Consider the following 16,930-nt stretch of genomic DNA (forward strand, 5'->3'; position numbering starts at 1 on the left):
AAGGAGTTCAGTTCAGTCGCTCAGCTGTGTCCGACTCTTTGCGACGCCATGAATCAAAGCACACCAGGCCTCCCTGTCCATCACCAACTCTTGGAGTTCACTCAGACTCACATCCATCAAGTCAGTGATGCCATCCAACCATCTCATTCTCTGTCATCCCCCTCTCCTCCTACCCCCAATCCCTCCCAGCATCAGAGTCTTTTCCAATGAGTCAACTCTTCGCATGAGGTGACCAAAGTACTGGAGTTTCAGCTTTAGCATCATTCCTTCCAAAGAAATCCCAGGGCTGATCTCCTTCAGAATGGACTGGTTGGATCTCCTTGCAGTCCAAGGGACTCTCAAGAGTCTTCTCCAACACCACAGTTCAAAAGCATCAATTCTTCAGCGCTCAGCTTTCTTCACAGTCCAACTCTCACATCCATACATGACCACAGGAAAAACCATAGCCTTGACTAGACGGACCTTCATTGGCAAAGTAATGTCTCTGCTTTTGAATATGCTATCTAGGTTGGTCATAACTTTCCTTCCAAGGAGTAAGCGTCTTTTAATTTCATGGCTGCAGTCACCATCTGCAGTGATTTTTGGAGCCCCAAAAATAAAGTCTGACACTGTTTCCACTGTTTCCCCATCTATTTCCCATGAAGTGATGGGACCAGATGCCGTGATCTTCATTTTCTGAATGTTGAGCTTTAACCAATTTTTTCACTCTCCTCTTTCACTTTCATCAAGAGGCTATTTAGTTCCTCTTCACTTTCTGCCATAAGGGTGGTGTCATCTGCATATCTGAGGCTATTGATATTTTTCCCGGCAATCTTGATTCCAGCTTGTGCTTCTTCCAGTCCAGCGTTTCTCATGATGTACTCTGCATAGAAGTTAAATAAGCAGGGTGACAGTATACAGCCTTGACCTACTCCTTTTCCTATTTGGAACCAGTCTGTTGTTCCATGTCCAGTTCTAACTGTTGCTTCCTGACCTGCATATAGGTTTCTCAAGAGGCAGGTCACGTGGTCTGGTATTCCCATCTCTTTCAGAATTTTCCACAGTTTATTGTGATCCACACAGTCAAAGGCTTTGGCATAGTCAATAATGCAGAAAGAGATGTTTTTCTGGAAATCTCTTGCTTTTTTGATGATCCAGTGGATGTTGGAAATTTGACCTCTGATTCCTCTGCCTTTTCTAAAACCAGCTTCAACATCTGGAAGTTCACAGTTCACGTATTGCTGAAGCCTGGCTTGGAGAATTTTGAGCATTACTTTACTAGCGTGTGAGATGAGTGCAATTGTGCGGTGGTTTGAGCGTTCTTTGGCATTGTCTTTCTTTGGGATTGGAATGAAAACTGACCTTTTCCAGTCCTATGGCCACTGCTGAGTTTTCCAGATTTGCTAGCATATTGAGTGCAGCACTTTCACAGCATCATCTTTCAGGATTTGAAATAGCTCAACAGGAATTCCATCACCTCCACTAGCTTTGTTCGTAGTGATGCTTTCTAAGACCTGCTTGACTTCACATTCCAGCATGTCTGGCTCTAGGTGAGTGATCACACCATCGTGATTATCTGGATCATGAAGCCTTTTTGTACAGTTCTTCTGTGTATTCTTGCCACCTCTTCTTAATCTTCTGCTTCTGTTAGGTCCATACCATTTCTGTCCTTTATTGAGCTCATCTTTTCATGAAATATTGCCTTGGTATGTCTAATTTTCTTGAAGAAATCTCTCGTTTTTCCCATTCTGTTGTTTTCCTCTATTTCTTTGCATTGATCGCTGAGGAAGCCTTTCTTATCTCTCCTTGCTATTCTTTGGAACTCTGCATTCAGATGCTTATATCTTTCTTTTTCTCCTTTGCTTTTCACTTCTCTTCTTTTCACAGCTATTTGTAAGGCCTCCCCAGACAGCCTTTTGCTTTTTTGCATTTCTTTTCTATGGGGATGGTCTTGATCCCTGTCTCCTGTACAATGTCACGAACCTCATTCCATAGTTCATCAGGCACTCTATCTATCAGATCTAGGCCCTTAAATCTATTTCTCACTTTCACTGTATAATCATAAGGGATTTGATTTAGGTCATACCTGAATGGTCTAGTGGTTTTCCCTACTTTTTTCAATTTCAGTCTGAATTTGGCAATAAGGAGTTCATGATCTGAGCCACAGTAAGCTCCCCATCTTGTTTTTGCTGACTGTATAGAGGTTCTCCATCTTTGGCTGCAAAGAATATAATCACTCTGATTTCAGTGTTGACCATCTGGTGATGTCCATGTGTAGAGTCTTCTCTTGTGTTGTTGGAGGAGGGTATTTGCTATGACCAGTGCATTCTCTTGGCAAAACTGTATTAGCCTTTGCCCTACTTCATTCCGTATTCCAAGGCCAAATTTGCCTGTTACTCCAGGTGTTTCTTGACTTCCTACTTTTGCATTCCAGTCCCCTATAATGAAAAGGACATCTTTTTTGGGTGTTAGTTCTAAAAGGTCTTGTAGGTCTTCATTGGATCGTTCAGCTTCTTCAGCGTTAGTGGTTGGGGCATAGGCTTGGATTACTGTGATATTGAATGGTTTGCCATGGAAATGAACAGAGATCATTCTGTCGTTTTTGAGATTGCATCTAAGTACTGCATTTCGGACTCTTTTGTTGACCATGATGGCTACTCCATTTCTTCTAAGGGATTCCTGCCCACAGTAGTAGACACAATGGTCATCTGAGTTAAATTCACCCATTCCAGTCCATTTTAGTTCGCTAATTCCTAAAATGTTGACTTTCACTCTTGCCATCTCCTGTTTGACCACTTCTAATTTGCCTTGATTCATGGACCTGACATTCCAGGTTCCTATGCAATATTGCTCTTTACAGCATCGGACCTTGCTTCTATCACCAGTCACATCTAGAGCAAGCAGTTCACTGGCCAGAACAGCTCTTCTGAAGTAGGTGGTTTAGTTCCTGATGAATGACTCCCTCTAGCTTTAGAAGGTAATGTGGTGGTAGTGGTGGTGGTTTTGTTGCTCAGTCGTGTCCTACCCTTGCGACCCCATGGACTGTAGCCTGCCAGGCTCCTCTTTCCATGGGATTCTCCTGGCCAGAATACTGGAGTCGGTTACCATTTCCTTCTACAGGGGGTCTTCCTGACCCAGGAATCAAACCTGGGTCTCCTGCATTGCAGGCAAATGATTTACCAACTGAGCTATGAGGGAAGCCCAGAAGGTAATGTATCTGATCAAAAATGCAGTGGTTTTATCCAGTTGACTGTTGACCTATAAGCAGAAGCTGTCACTCGCCAAACCATAGTCAAAGTCAAATAGTATTAAAGAAGCAAGGAAGCTTCTGTGTGCCCATGGCAATTTGTCTCAGTTGGAGAATCTAGAACCACAAAGTCTGAGGAGCAGAAACAAGACCTTGTAAGCTCTCTTAGGCCTTTAGAGGCCTTTTTCAAGGTCATCATCTGGCCAACCCACAGCCCAGTTTCCAAAACAAGTCTGATCAGATCAGAAGAACCAGATGCAGACAACAGGGCTGATTCCAAGTGTTTACCCCGAGGCTTGGATCTGGTAACCTCTGTCTGGGCCTTTTCCTATGCCTGTGGCTAGGATTCCTGGCTTCTATGACTGCTTGGGTTCTCTCCCTGGTCGGGCCTTCCCAGGTGGCTCAGAGGTTAAAGCATCTGCCTACAATGCAGGAGACCTGGGTTCCATCCCTGGGTCAGGAAGATCCCCTGGAGAAGGAAATGGCAACCCACTCCAGTATTCTTGCCTGGAGAATCCCATGGACGGAGGAGCATGGTGGGCTACGGTCCACAGTGTCGCAAAGAGTCGGGCACGACTGAGCAACTTCACTTTCACTTTCACTTTCTCTCCCTGGTCAACAAAAAGCTGGAATTTATTTGAAGACAGGTGAATCAGGGATGCAGCTGAGGCTCACAGATCAGAACCAGGAACTGGACTATTGCCAGGAACCCAGGAAGTCTCCCTCTGTTTCCTTTTCTGTTTCCCTCTGTTTACTCTCTCCCCTCACACTATGGGTTTTTCCATCTTTCTAAGTAGATAAGGTAGGAGAAGGCAATGGCACCCCACTCCAGTACTCTTGCCTGGAAAATCCCATGGACGGAGGAACCTGGTAGGCTGCAGTCTATGGGGTCGCGAAGAGTCGGACACAATTGAGCAACTTCACTTTCACTTTTTTCTTTCATGCACTGGAGAAGGAAATGGCAACCCACTCCAGTGTTCTTACCTAGAGAATCCCAGGGACAGGGGAGCCTGGTGGGCTTCCGTCTATGGGGTCGCACAGAGTCGGACACGACTGATGCAACTTAGCTGCAGCAGCAGCAGGTAGATAAGGTAGGAAGTCCTGGGAGAAGGAAAACCAGGCGTGGCTTGCTTGACATGCTGTGTGCTGTGTGCTTAGCCACTCAGTCATGTCTGGCTTTTGTGACCCCATAGACTGCAGCCCGCCAAGCTCCTCTGTCCATGGGATTTCCCAGACAAGAATGCTGGAGTGGGTTGCCCTTTCCTCAGGGGCTCTTCCTGAGATTGAACCCTGAGTCTCCTGCCTCTCCTGCATTGGCAGGCAGATTCTTTATCATTCTGTCACCTGGGAAGATACCTGGAATATGCAGGTATCCTTAACTTAAAACTTCCCCAATTCACTGTTAGAGAGACATTGCTTTGGGAAAGATCCTTGGTGTTCTCCTTACTTGCTGCAAGTAGTAAGTTGTTCTTTCTCCCTATCTTTGTCTTGTGTCTTTTGGTTCAACACCCACCAAGAAGCAAACCCAGTTTTAGGGTAACACCTTCAGTTTACAAAGAAGGAAATGACCACTTGAGAGCTCCCAAATTTTTCTCTTCCAAAGAGTAGCAAGATTCATTCTACCCATATTCATTAGAATTGATGCTTTTGGTGCTGGAGAAGACTCGTGAGAGTCCCTTGGAGCACAAAATCAAACCAGTCATTCCTAAAGGAAATCAACCCTGAATATTCATTAGAAGGACTGATGTTGAAGTTGAAGCTCCAGCAATTTGGCCACCTGATGTGAGGAGCAGACTCATTGGAAAAGACCCTGATGCTGGGAAGGATTGAAGGCAGGAGGAGAAGGGGGCAACAGAGGGTGAGATGGCTGGATGGCATCATCAGCTCAATGGACGTGAGTTTGAGCAAACTCCGGGAGATAGTGAAGGACGGAAGGATGATGTGGTGCAGTCCACGGGGTCACAGAGAGTTGGACACAACTGAGCAACTGAACAACAACAACCCATATTCATTATCCCGTTTGTCTAGTTGAATCTTATTTCCCTTCCCCAGATTCCTACTGTCCGCTAGAACCAGTCATACTAATATTTCAAAACCCATCTCCAAGTCTACCTTTTTCATAAAAGCTTCTCTCCCTTCCAGGACATAGAAATCGCCTATTTACACATTTTGGCATTTACTTAAGTTACATTGTGTCTTTAACAATTCTCTGTATGTTTCCTGCAGATAAGTCTTGAGTTACAGCTTACCTATTAAATAGCATATTGATGATATATATTTATTTTTAATCTTCCATAGTACCTACAACAGGAGTTAGCATCAGGTAGGTAGCCCATAGTATTTCTTGAACTTTTACACTTTTCTGCTTTTTACTTTTCTGTTACTGTGTTTTTGTTTAAAAAGGGTAAACCACTAGGCATGGCAATGTCCTTGCGGTATTGTTCTCTAATTAGCAATCACTCTTCACAATCTGCTGTGTGCCTGTAAAAAGGATTTTGAAATTAGACATTTATGACTGGGCACTAACCAGGGTGTGATGAATCAATGCGACCAGCAGAATGCTGCACTGACGGACGCGTCACAATTGTCAAGAGTTGTAATTTGCTCCCAATTTTTAAATAGTGTGTAACTCCAGGCAAGGCTTGATTATCGCCTCTTAAAATGGGGATAATATAAACCACCTCCTCTTTGCTCCCCATGGGTTTCACAGAAGTTAATTAGGTCTTTAATAAGACTACATTAACTGTCTTATAACTAATTAGCAGTAAACAATGAAAATATCAGATACTGTCAAGGTATGAAGAATGTTTATTGTTGTATTTAGCAATCATCCGCCTTCTAAAGATAATGATTACGGCAACAGCTGTAGCCCAGAAAATAATGACTGCGTACTGGGCCAGTGTCTCCTCCAACTATCATTTGTAAACAAGTCCTGAATGGCCAGAACTAATTGGAGGGTTGAGAATAAAATTCTCTCTCTCACACTAAGGGAGAGATTTACACAGTGCAATCACTTGGATTTCGTAGATTCTACCCAAACTCTTCAAAGGCTTCAAATCTAGGACATGCTAGAGAGAACAGCAGCAATTGAGGACTGGCACTTTTTCTGGAACCTCCACAGCACCTCCTTTGTTCTGTAAAATGTTAAAGGAGCATATAAAAATTCTTCCATGATTACCTTTATAGTACAGCAAATTGAGGACATTCCCTCTGCCAGATTGACACCTGAAAGACGTATCTGGAGTAACTTAACAAAAGATTTGTTAAACACTGTGCACTGTGATCTAGACTAGGTTTTCTCAACCTTGGCTCTGTGGACATTTTGGACAAGAAAATACGTTACTGTGGAAGGCTGTCCAGTATATCTTAGAATATTTAGCAGTATCCCGGGCCTCAACCAACTAGAAGCCAGAAATGTCTCCAGACATTGCCAAATGTCCCCTGGGTAGGGGTGGAGGTCAGAATCATCCTCAGTTGGGAATCACTGATTTAGATGGTAACAAAAATGAAGTAACAGAAAAGAAAAATCTTGGGCTCTCAAGTTATCAAGCATCCTTCTTTGGTGTCACTCAGTAATTTTATATACTGTGTTTATACCTTAAGTATCCATATTGAATTAAATCAGCCAATGATTGTTCAGCTCTTGATGGACAAGTCTGAGGGTCGTTTCTGTGTATCCATAAATGGAAACAGATGGAATATGTTCTATTTCTCCAAAGCAGGCACATATGTCATTCTCATCCTAATATCTGCCCCATGATCAAGATTCTCAAACAATAAATGAAACATACCTATATCTTAAAATTATTCATCATTTATCTGAAATTCAAATTTAACTGAATGTCCTGGGGTATATATATTTTTAATGGCTAAATCTGGCAACCTTATAGACTGAAAATTTATGCTTCTCCCTTGAGTTCTGGCTCCAGAAACTTTAGAACTTGACTTCGTGAAGAGTAATAAAGACCAGTTATTGGAAGGAATTTTTAAAAAGAAGAAGAAGAAATGCTGGTAGAAGGAGGGACATAACTAAATTTAACTATGGTAAATTTCCTTTGAAAAATATTTGTTCTCTTACTGAAAATCATGGCAACTTCTTAGAACCCACTCAAAGCCTAATGGGATTCATTGTGTAATTTATTTCAAAATGCTTCTGATGCTCATAGGGCACTTAGCGTTTACCTGGCAAATGATGATGTTCTAGTGTTCCTGTCCAGTGAGTCATCGTGTGAGAAGCCATGGAGTAGACTGAGACATTAGCCCCTCGTAATCTCCTAGGCAGGAAGAAGAGGAGAAGCTCAGAGCAGTTTTACTTTTCCTTCAGCTCACCTTCCTAGTCACCTGGGAACCGATTAGAAATGCATAACCTTGGACCCTACCCCCAAACTACTGATGGAAATCCTAGGGACGAGTCCCAGCAATCAGGTGTTTAACAAGCCTTGCAGGTGATTCTGGAGCACTTGCAGGTAGAACCCTGGTTCTCCACTGTGAATGCAGAAGAGAAGCACCTGCTACCTGGAATCCACGCCCAACAGATTCTGATTTAAGTGGTCTGATGTGCAATTCAGGCATCACGATTTTTTAAAGCTCTCAGTGTGCACCACTGCTTTCCAGTATTTATTTTCAAATGCCAAAGGGAAGAGAAGCTCCTGACATTGCAAATATAATGCTTTCTACTTCTGGGCCCAGGTCAACTTTACATAAAGGCAAAATGGACAGGCGTTACATGTTTAATATGTGGTCTCTTCCTCAAAGCTCTAAATCCACTCTTTAAGGACCTCCTAGAGTCAATTTGATATAACAGAAAGAGAGAAAAATAATTTCCTGATCCCCAAGTCCTGCCTAAATATTCATTAACCTCTTGGAGCCACATTCTCTTGTGTCTACACGAAGGATGATATTAACTCTCCACAGGGCTTTGAGTGTGATTGAAAGAGACCATGTAGATAAAAAAGGCAGAGGATCAATAATCACATCTGAACCAAAGGAGGCTTCATGGAAGGGGGAAATTTAAAAGGACAAAACTCAGTAAATTCACAAATTTCAATGTGTTTTTCTATAATAATTATTTACATTATTTTCTCATTTTATATTCCCTCACTTTTTTGTGTGTCTCCCCTACCCCCCCCCCCAACCTAATCATTTTTCCTGTTTTCAGTGCAGATACTTTGGTGACCCATCTGTATTTTTGGTTGAGCTACTAAGAATGGTAGTTCTAAAGACTGAAAACAGTAGCTACACATCACTATTCCGAGAAGGCAGTGGCCCCCCACTCCAGTCCTCTTGCCTGGAAAATCCCATAGATGGAGAAGCCTGGTGGGCTGCAGTCCATGGGGTCGCTAAGAGTCGGGCACAACTGAGCGGCTCCACTTTCACTTTTCACTTTCATGCATTGGAGAAGGAAATGGCAACCCACTCCAGTATTCTTGCCTGGAGAATCCCAGGGACAGAGGAGCCCGGTGGGCTGCCGTCTATGGGGTCGCACAGAGTCGGACACGACTGAAGCGACTTAGCAGCACACACCACTATTATGCTCTATTATTCTTTGGGGCCAAAACAAAGTTAACATGACAATTGTGTGTGTGTGTGTGTGTGTGTGTGTGTGTGTGTGTGTGTATGTGTTTAACACGATTGCCTGTTGGGCAAGCTAATCATTTTAAGCCCCTTATTCGTCTCAAGATGGATATAACAGGCTTCCCTATGAGCTAAAAACCCTCAGTGCGTTGGAGCTGCCTTGCCTGATTCAGTGCATGGTGCGTATTCTACCATTAAATGGAATAGTTCTTTACAAGACTTCCTTTTAAATTATGTATTTATTTTTCATTGTGCTGGGCCTTTGTCGCTGCGCATGAACTTTCTCTAATTGCGGTGAGCGGGGGCTACTTCCTAGTTGCGGTGCGCAGGCTTCTCTTCGTGGTGGCTTCTCTTGTTGCAGAGGACGGGCTCTAGGAGCGAGAGCCTCAGCTGTTGCAGCACATGGGCTCAGTAGTTGTAGCTTGCGGGCCCTAGGGCGAGTGGGCTTCAGTAGGTGTGGCACGCAGGCTTCGTTGCTCTGTGGCATGTGGAATCTTCCCGGACCAGGGATCGAACCCCTATGCCCTGCACTGGCAGTCAGATTCCTATCCACTGTACCACCAGGGAAGTCCTTTACAAGGCTTCTTAATATAGAAGCTTGAGATGTATGGACATACTTCTGTTACCTGTTGCAACATGGGATGGTGGCCCCCTCCCACGGTACTGCTGAGGCTAACCATTCAAACACTCACCAAGTAGCCTTGGAAAGCTGGGCATGGTGTGCACCTAGAAAATGAACAAAGGGGAAGTTTCCAAGAAAGCCTGATTGGCAAAAATGAAGTAACTCAGATGAGCCCTTGGCATGTACTCTAGCTAGCGTCTGCTGGGTCAGCCCTTAGGGGCCACTGCAAATCCAAAGCAGAAATTCCTTCTGGGACATGTGTCATGAACCAGAAACCAGACACCGGAGCAGGGCCAGAGGCAATGGGTTTTGGAATCAGAAGCTGAGTTTGTGCTCTAGCCCTGCCACTTACTAGCTGTGTGACCCTGTGAGACTAAACTTCCTGGAGACACCTTTTCCTTGGCTGTACAATGTGGGTTCTTGTGCTTGTGCTTAGCTGCTCAGTTGTGTACAACTCTTTGTGACCCCATGGACGGTAGTCTGCCAGGCTCCTGTGTCCATGGGATTCTCCAAGCCAGAATACTGGAGTGGGTTGCCATGCCCTCCTCCAGGGAATCTTCCCAACCCAGGGATCGAACCCTGGTCTCCCACATTGCAGGTGGATTCTTTATCGTCTGAGCCACCAGGGAATAATAACTTATTTCTGGGTTATGAGGATTACTTGATAAGCCACACAAAGCAACATCTAGAACACTGTGTAAGCGTGTAATAAATGTTATTGTTTTAAGATAATATTTTGAGATAATTATGTTCTTTAACTGTAGGTCCCCTTTTCCTTCTTTTCCGTCCCCTTCCACCCAAACCCTACTTGAGCAGATTTACCTTCACAGCCTTTGTTGAGAAAAGAAAGAGATTATGAAACTTCCTCAATTTTGTTTACAGAAGTTTGAGTCCCGGTAGACTGAGACAAGGCATCTTAGCCAGAAACAGAGAAGGAAATTGATGGGGTTTCTTTTCACCCCAAACTAGAAAGAGATTTTGTTTGGATGGAAGGAGAGAAAAGAGAGAGAAGGGTGCTACATCAGCTTTCCAGCACAGCTGTCAGGAAGAAAGTTAGACCAGAGAGGGAAGGGCCACTGAGATACCTGGACAGCTGGGAATGTAAGCAACCCAATAAAGATTCCAAAATCTAAACCATGGGTCCAAAGAGTGGAGCTGCCAGACACCCAGGACCTTGCCCCCTTCCACCAGCATGGGAAGGGAACTCAAGAGCCTGTCCACCCACAACCCCCACGACGCTCTCCCACCCTGTTGTTGTTGTCTAGTCGCTAAGTCGTGTCCAAGTCTTGCAAACCCATGGACTATCGCCTGCCAGGCTCCTCTGCGCATGGGATTTCTCAGGCAAGAATACTGGAGTGGGTTTCCATTCCCTTCTCCAGGGGATCTTCCTGACCCAGGGGTCAAATGCACATCTCTTGCATTGTCCAGTGCATTCTTTACCTCTGAGCCACGGGGGAAGTCCCTCTACCACTCTGAACCTTGATAATTCCAGGGAGCATTTGAAAAACATTGACCCTTCAAAAAATAAAAAGGGAGGTTTTCCATCAACTAGGGAGAAGGGGCAGTGGTGGTGGTGGTGGTGATGGTGGTATAGAAATGGAGATTAAATGGAGTTACCAAAAATAAAGTTATATTTCCCACACAATAGTGTTTGCAGATTTGTGCACCAAGATTTGTATAAAATTCCAGGATTTGCGATGTCTCAAGGCAATAGTTTAAAACATTAATTATTGTAGTCTCACTAGAAAAGTTGACATAGATGCTGGGGAGGGGGGGGTGCCATAGGAGAAAATCAGCATAAACCTCAAGAATATCTTGGGATTTGCTACCTTTGGTGTCTATTGGCATCCTTTCACTTGCTCATGAAAATTAAGTGAAGCAGCCTGGCTTGATGAGCAGCACACAAGAAAGACGTTCTGTAAATGTGCTTGCTAGGTTGTGAGGCTGGAAGCCTCCTTTCCCCCAGCTTTTCTCCTTCCCTAAAATTCTTTGTCAGTGCCTTTATTTTTTTTAGCTGCACTTAAAACGTTTTTTATTATTTCTGCATGAGTAAGACTATGTGTCATTTCAGCCTCCTTGTCAGCTTCTGTTTCACTTTCATTAAATTTGTTGATTGAGTGTGAAGGAGGAGGCACCGTCATCGCTTTCGGATTTTGTTCTCCTGGGCTAGATCTCTCTAGGAGCAACGCTGTGATCTCTACTGCAGTTTTGTAATGATGCTCTGGAAAGAGGGTGAGACGAGGGAAGGCACTTTATCCCTTCCTTCTCTCTTTCTGTGGCTTCAGAGAGGCAGTAAAGGAGGGGAGGAGGATACTTATGCTTCCCCTGCCTCCATTCGTTCTTCCATTTCTCATCACATATGTTTACCAGCACTTTCTAGCTGGCAGACACTGCTTTGGGAGCCAGAGGTACAATGGACAACAAAAACAGGGCTGGTTCCTGCCCTCATGGAGCCTATGGTCTGGTGGTAAGATAGACCTTTTTTTTTTTTTTTAATTTTTTAAAATTATTTATTTGGCTGTGCTGGGTCTTTGTTGCAGCATGCCGGATCTTTTATTTGTGGCATGGGAACAGCTGAGGCGTGTGCAATCTGGCTCCCTGACCTGGGCCCCCTGCACTGGAGGTGAAGAGTCTTAGACACTGGACTGCCAAGAAAGTCCCAAGTTTATCCTCTTCATAATTTTTTAATTTTTTAAAATACTTATTTGTTTTGGCTGTGCTGGGTCTTAGTTTGCAGCATGTGGGATCTAGTTCCCTGACCAGGGATCAAACCTGAGCCCCCTGCATTGGGAGCTCAGAGTCTTAGCCACTAGACCACCAGGGAAGTCCCGAGACAGACTTCAATCAAACAAAACATGAATTAGTGTCTAGTTACCCCTAAAGATCCAAATCTAATTGAGCTGGAGGAGGGTCCAGGCATCAGTATTTTTTATAAGCTCCGTAGGTAATTCTAACAGGCTTCCAGGGCTGGGAATCACTGGGCTAGACCACACAGTTCTAATCAAGCACCATGATGCATTTTTATTTACCTTACAACAATGGTTAAGTTACTGAAAAGAGGTTATATAGTAATATTGGGGTATTATTATTTTTAATAAGCTTTATTTTGAAATAATTATAGATATGCATAAAGTTTTAAGAAATAATACAGACAGATCCTATTTCCCCTTTACCCAGTTTTCCCCAATGGTCACATGTTGCAAAACTATTGATATAATACAATATCACAGCCAAGATACTATCGCTGATACAGTCAAGTACAGAATATTTTTAACACCATTAGGATCCTTCCTGTTGCCCTTTGATAGCCATGCAAATTCCCTCATATCCTCCCAACTCCTGGTGATGATTAATGTAATCTCTATACTTTTGTCATGTCTATAATCTTGTCATTTTCAACAATGTCATAGAATGGAATCACACAGTATTTAGCATTTTGGGATTGCCCTTTTCCTCACAGCATAATTACCTGGAGATTCATAAAGGTTGCTGCACATATCGATGGTCTGTTCCCTTTTCCACTGAGTAGCAGTAGGCCATGGTGCGAATGTACCACAGCTAACCCATTCATACACTAGAGGACATGTAGGTTGTTTCCAGTGTTTGAAGATGATAAATGGAGCTGAGAAACATTCATCTGAATGGAAGTCTTTATTTCTCTGGGACGAAACCTCAACATTGTAATTGCTGTGTTCTATGATATTAGCGTGTAGAATCTGTCATGCATAAACAAACCATCAAGTTGTTCCAGAGTGGCTGCACCATTTTACATTCCCAACAGTAAAGAATGAATGATCCAGTTTTTCCTCATTCTCATCAGCAAGTAATGTCACTATTTTTTTAAAATTTAAACTATTCTGATAGGTATGGACTTCCCAGATGGCACTAGTGATAAAGAACCTGCCTGTCAATACAGGAGACATAAGAGACACAGGTTTTATCCCTGGGTCAGGAAGATCCCCTGGAGGAAGGCATGGCAACCCACTCCACTCTTCTTGCCAGGAGAATCCCACGGACAGAGGAGCCGGGTGGGCTACAGTCCTTGGGGTCAAAAAGAGTCGGACACGACTGAAGTGACTTAGCAGCAGCAGCATTCTGATAGGTATGTAGTAATATCTTGCTGTGGTTTTAATTTGCATTTTCCTAATGACTAATGCAGAGAAGGCAATGGCACCCCACTCCAGTACTCTTGCTTGGAAAATCCCATGGGCTGAGGAGCCTGGTAGGCTGCAGTCCATGGGGTCGCTAAGAGTCGGACACGACTGAGCAACTTCGCTTTCACTTTTCACTTTCATGCATTGGAGAAGGAAATGGCAACCCACTCCAGTGTTCTTGCCTGGAGAATCCCAGGGACGGCGGAGCCTCGTAGGCTGCCGTCTATGGGGTCGCACAGAGTCGGACACGACTGAAGTGACTTAGCAGCAGCAATGACTAATGAGCCAAGCATCCTTTTGTGTGCTTACTTGCCTTTCGAATATGCTCTTTGGTGCAGAGTTTCTTCATGTCTTTTCTAATTAGATTGTTAGATTTTAATGTTAGGTTTGAGAGTTCCCTTTTATATTCCAGATACTAGTCCTTTTTGTTGAATATGTGGTTTGGAAATACCTTTTGCCATTCTGCAACTTGTCTTTCATCCTCTTAACAGAGTCTTGCAGAGAAAAAGTTTCTAACTGTGATGAAGTCTAATTTTTTTCCTTTTATGAATCATGCTTTTGGTATCAAGTATAACTTAATTCTGTCTAGTCCAAGATCACGAAGAATTTCTCCTATGTGTTTTACTAAAAGTTTTATAGTTTTCTTTTTTACATTTAACTATTGTAAACCATTTTGAGTTAATTTTTCTGTAAAGTGTGAATTTGGAGTCAAGGTTCATTTTTTTCCCCCTATGAATTGCTCAACACCATTTGTTAAAAATGCTGTTGTTACTCCATTGAATTTCTTTACATCAGTGTCAAAACATCATTTGTGCACATTTGTGTGAGCCAAACTCTGGGTCTTCCTGTTCTGTCCCATCATCTACAAGTCTATTCCTCTGCCTATTCTTGACTATAGTGGCTGTGTAATAAGTACTGAGCCTAGGTGAAAGTGAAGTCTCTCAGTCGTGTCCGACTCTTTGCGACCCCATGGACTGTAGCCTACCAGGCTCCTCCCTCCATGGGATTCTCCTGGCAACAGTACTGGAGTGGGTTGCCATTTCCTTCTCCAGGGGATCTTCCCGACCCAGGGATCAAACCCGGGTCTCCCGCATTCCAGGCAGACGCTTTAACTGCTGAGCCACGAGGGAAGCCCTAGGTAGAAGGATATATTTCCTTTTGGTTAATAATACAAGTCAAGAGAAAATATGGATAGACTGTACAATGGCAACAGTTATTCTAGACAGAAGTTTTGTTATTTACAGATAGCTCTATGTCCCTAATACATTATTTCTGATAAAGTAAAATGTGATAGGCAAAATTTCTCCACACCAATGATTTTATTTTATGAGAGGCCTGTGCCTGTGTGACTGTTCAGTTGCTTCAGTTGTGTCTTTGCGACCCTATAGATGGACCTAGATATTATCATACTAAGTGAAGTCAGATAGATAAATACCGTATGCTATCACTTATGTGTGGAATCTAAAATATGACACAAATGAACATATATATATGAGACAGAAACAGAGAGCAGATTGGTGGTCGCAAAGGGGGAGGGAGTAGCGGGGGAAGGACTGGGAGTTTTGGGTTAGCAGATGCAAACTAGTATATAAAGGATGGATAAACAGCAAGATTCTACTGTATAACACAGGGAACTATATTCAATATTCATAATGGAGAAGAATATTTTACAAAAATGTACATATATATATATCTAGGTATAACTGAATCACTTTGCTGTATAGCAGAAATGAACACAACATTGTAAATCAACTATACGTCAATAAATATTCTTTAAAAAGGAATTTACACTTGATCTTAGCCAAAAGGCCGTACTACAAAGCCACAGTTATCAAGACAGTATGGTACTGGCACAAAGACAGAAATATAGATCAATGGAACAAAATAGAAAGCCCAGAGATAAATCCACGCACATATGGACACCTAATCTTTGACAAAGGAGGCAAGAATATACAATGGATTAAAGACAATCTCTTTAACAAGTGGTGCTGGGAACTCTGGTCAACCACTTGTAAAAGAATGAAACTAGAACACTTTCTAACACCATACACAAAAATAAACTCAAAATGGATTAAAGATCTAAACGTAAGACCAGAAACTATAAAACTCCTAGAGGAGAACATAGGCAAAACACTCTCTGACATACATCACAGCAGGATCCTCTATGACCCACCTCCCAGAATATTGGAAATAAAAGCAAAAATAAACAAATGGGACCTAATTAACCTTAAAAGCTTCTGCACATCAAAGGAAACTATTAGCAAGGTGAAAAGACAGCCTTCAGAATGGGAGAAGATAATAGCAAATGAAGCAACTGACAAACAACTAATCTCGAGAATATACAAGCAACTCCTACAGCTCAACTCCAGAAAAATCAATGACCCAATCAAAAAATGGGCCAAAGAACTAAATAGACATTGCTCCAAAGAAGACATACAGATGGCTAACAAACACATGAAAAGATGCTCAACATCACTCATTATCAGAGAAATGCAAATCAAAACCACTATGAGGTACCATTTCACACCAGTCAGAATGGCTGCGATCCAAAAGTCTACAAGTAATAAATGCTGGAGAGGGTGTGGAGAAAAGGGAACCCTCTTGCACTGTTGGTGGGAATGCAAACTTGTACAGCCACTATGGAGAACAGTGTGGAGATTCCTTAAAAAACTGGAAATAGACATGCCTTATGATCCAGCAATCCCACTGCTGGGCATACACACTGAGAAAACCAGAAGGGAAAGAGACACGAGTACCCCAATGTTCATCGCAGCACTGTTTATAATAGCCAGGACATGGAAGCAACCTAGATGTCCATCAGCAGATGAATGGATAAGAAAGCTGTGGTACATATACACAATGGAGTATTATTCAGCCATTAAAAAGAATACATTTGAATCAGTTCTAATGAGATGGATGAAACTGGAGCCTATTATACAGAGTGAAGTAAGCCAGAAAGAAAAACACCAATACAGTATACTAACGCATATATATGGAATTTAGAAAGATGGTAACAATAACCCTGTGTACGAGACAGCAAAAGAGACACTGATGTATAGAACAGTCTTATGGACTCTGTGGGAGAGGGAGAGGGTGGGAAGATTTGGGAGAATGGCATTGAAACATGTAAAATATCATGTATGAAATGAGTTGCCAGTCCAGGTTCGATGCACGATACTGGATGCTTGGGGCTGGTGCACTGGGACGACCCAGAGGGATGGAATGGGGAGGGAGGAGGGAGGAGGGTTCAGGATGGGGAACACATGTATACCTGTGGCGGATTCATTTTGATATTTGGCAAAACTAATACAGTTATGTAAAGTTTAAAAATAAAATTAAAAAAAAAAAATAAAA

The sequence above is a fragment of the Bubalus kerabau genome, chromosome 22 (genome assembly GCF_029407905.1).
Source record: "Bubalus kerabau isolate K-KA32 ecotype Philippines breed swamp buffalo chromosome 22, PCC_UOA_SB_1v2, whole genome shotgun sequence".
NCBI lineage: Eukaryota > Metazoa > Chordata > Mammalia > Artiodactyla > Bovidae > Bubalus > Bubalus kerabau.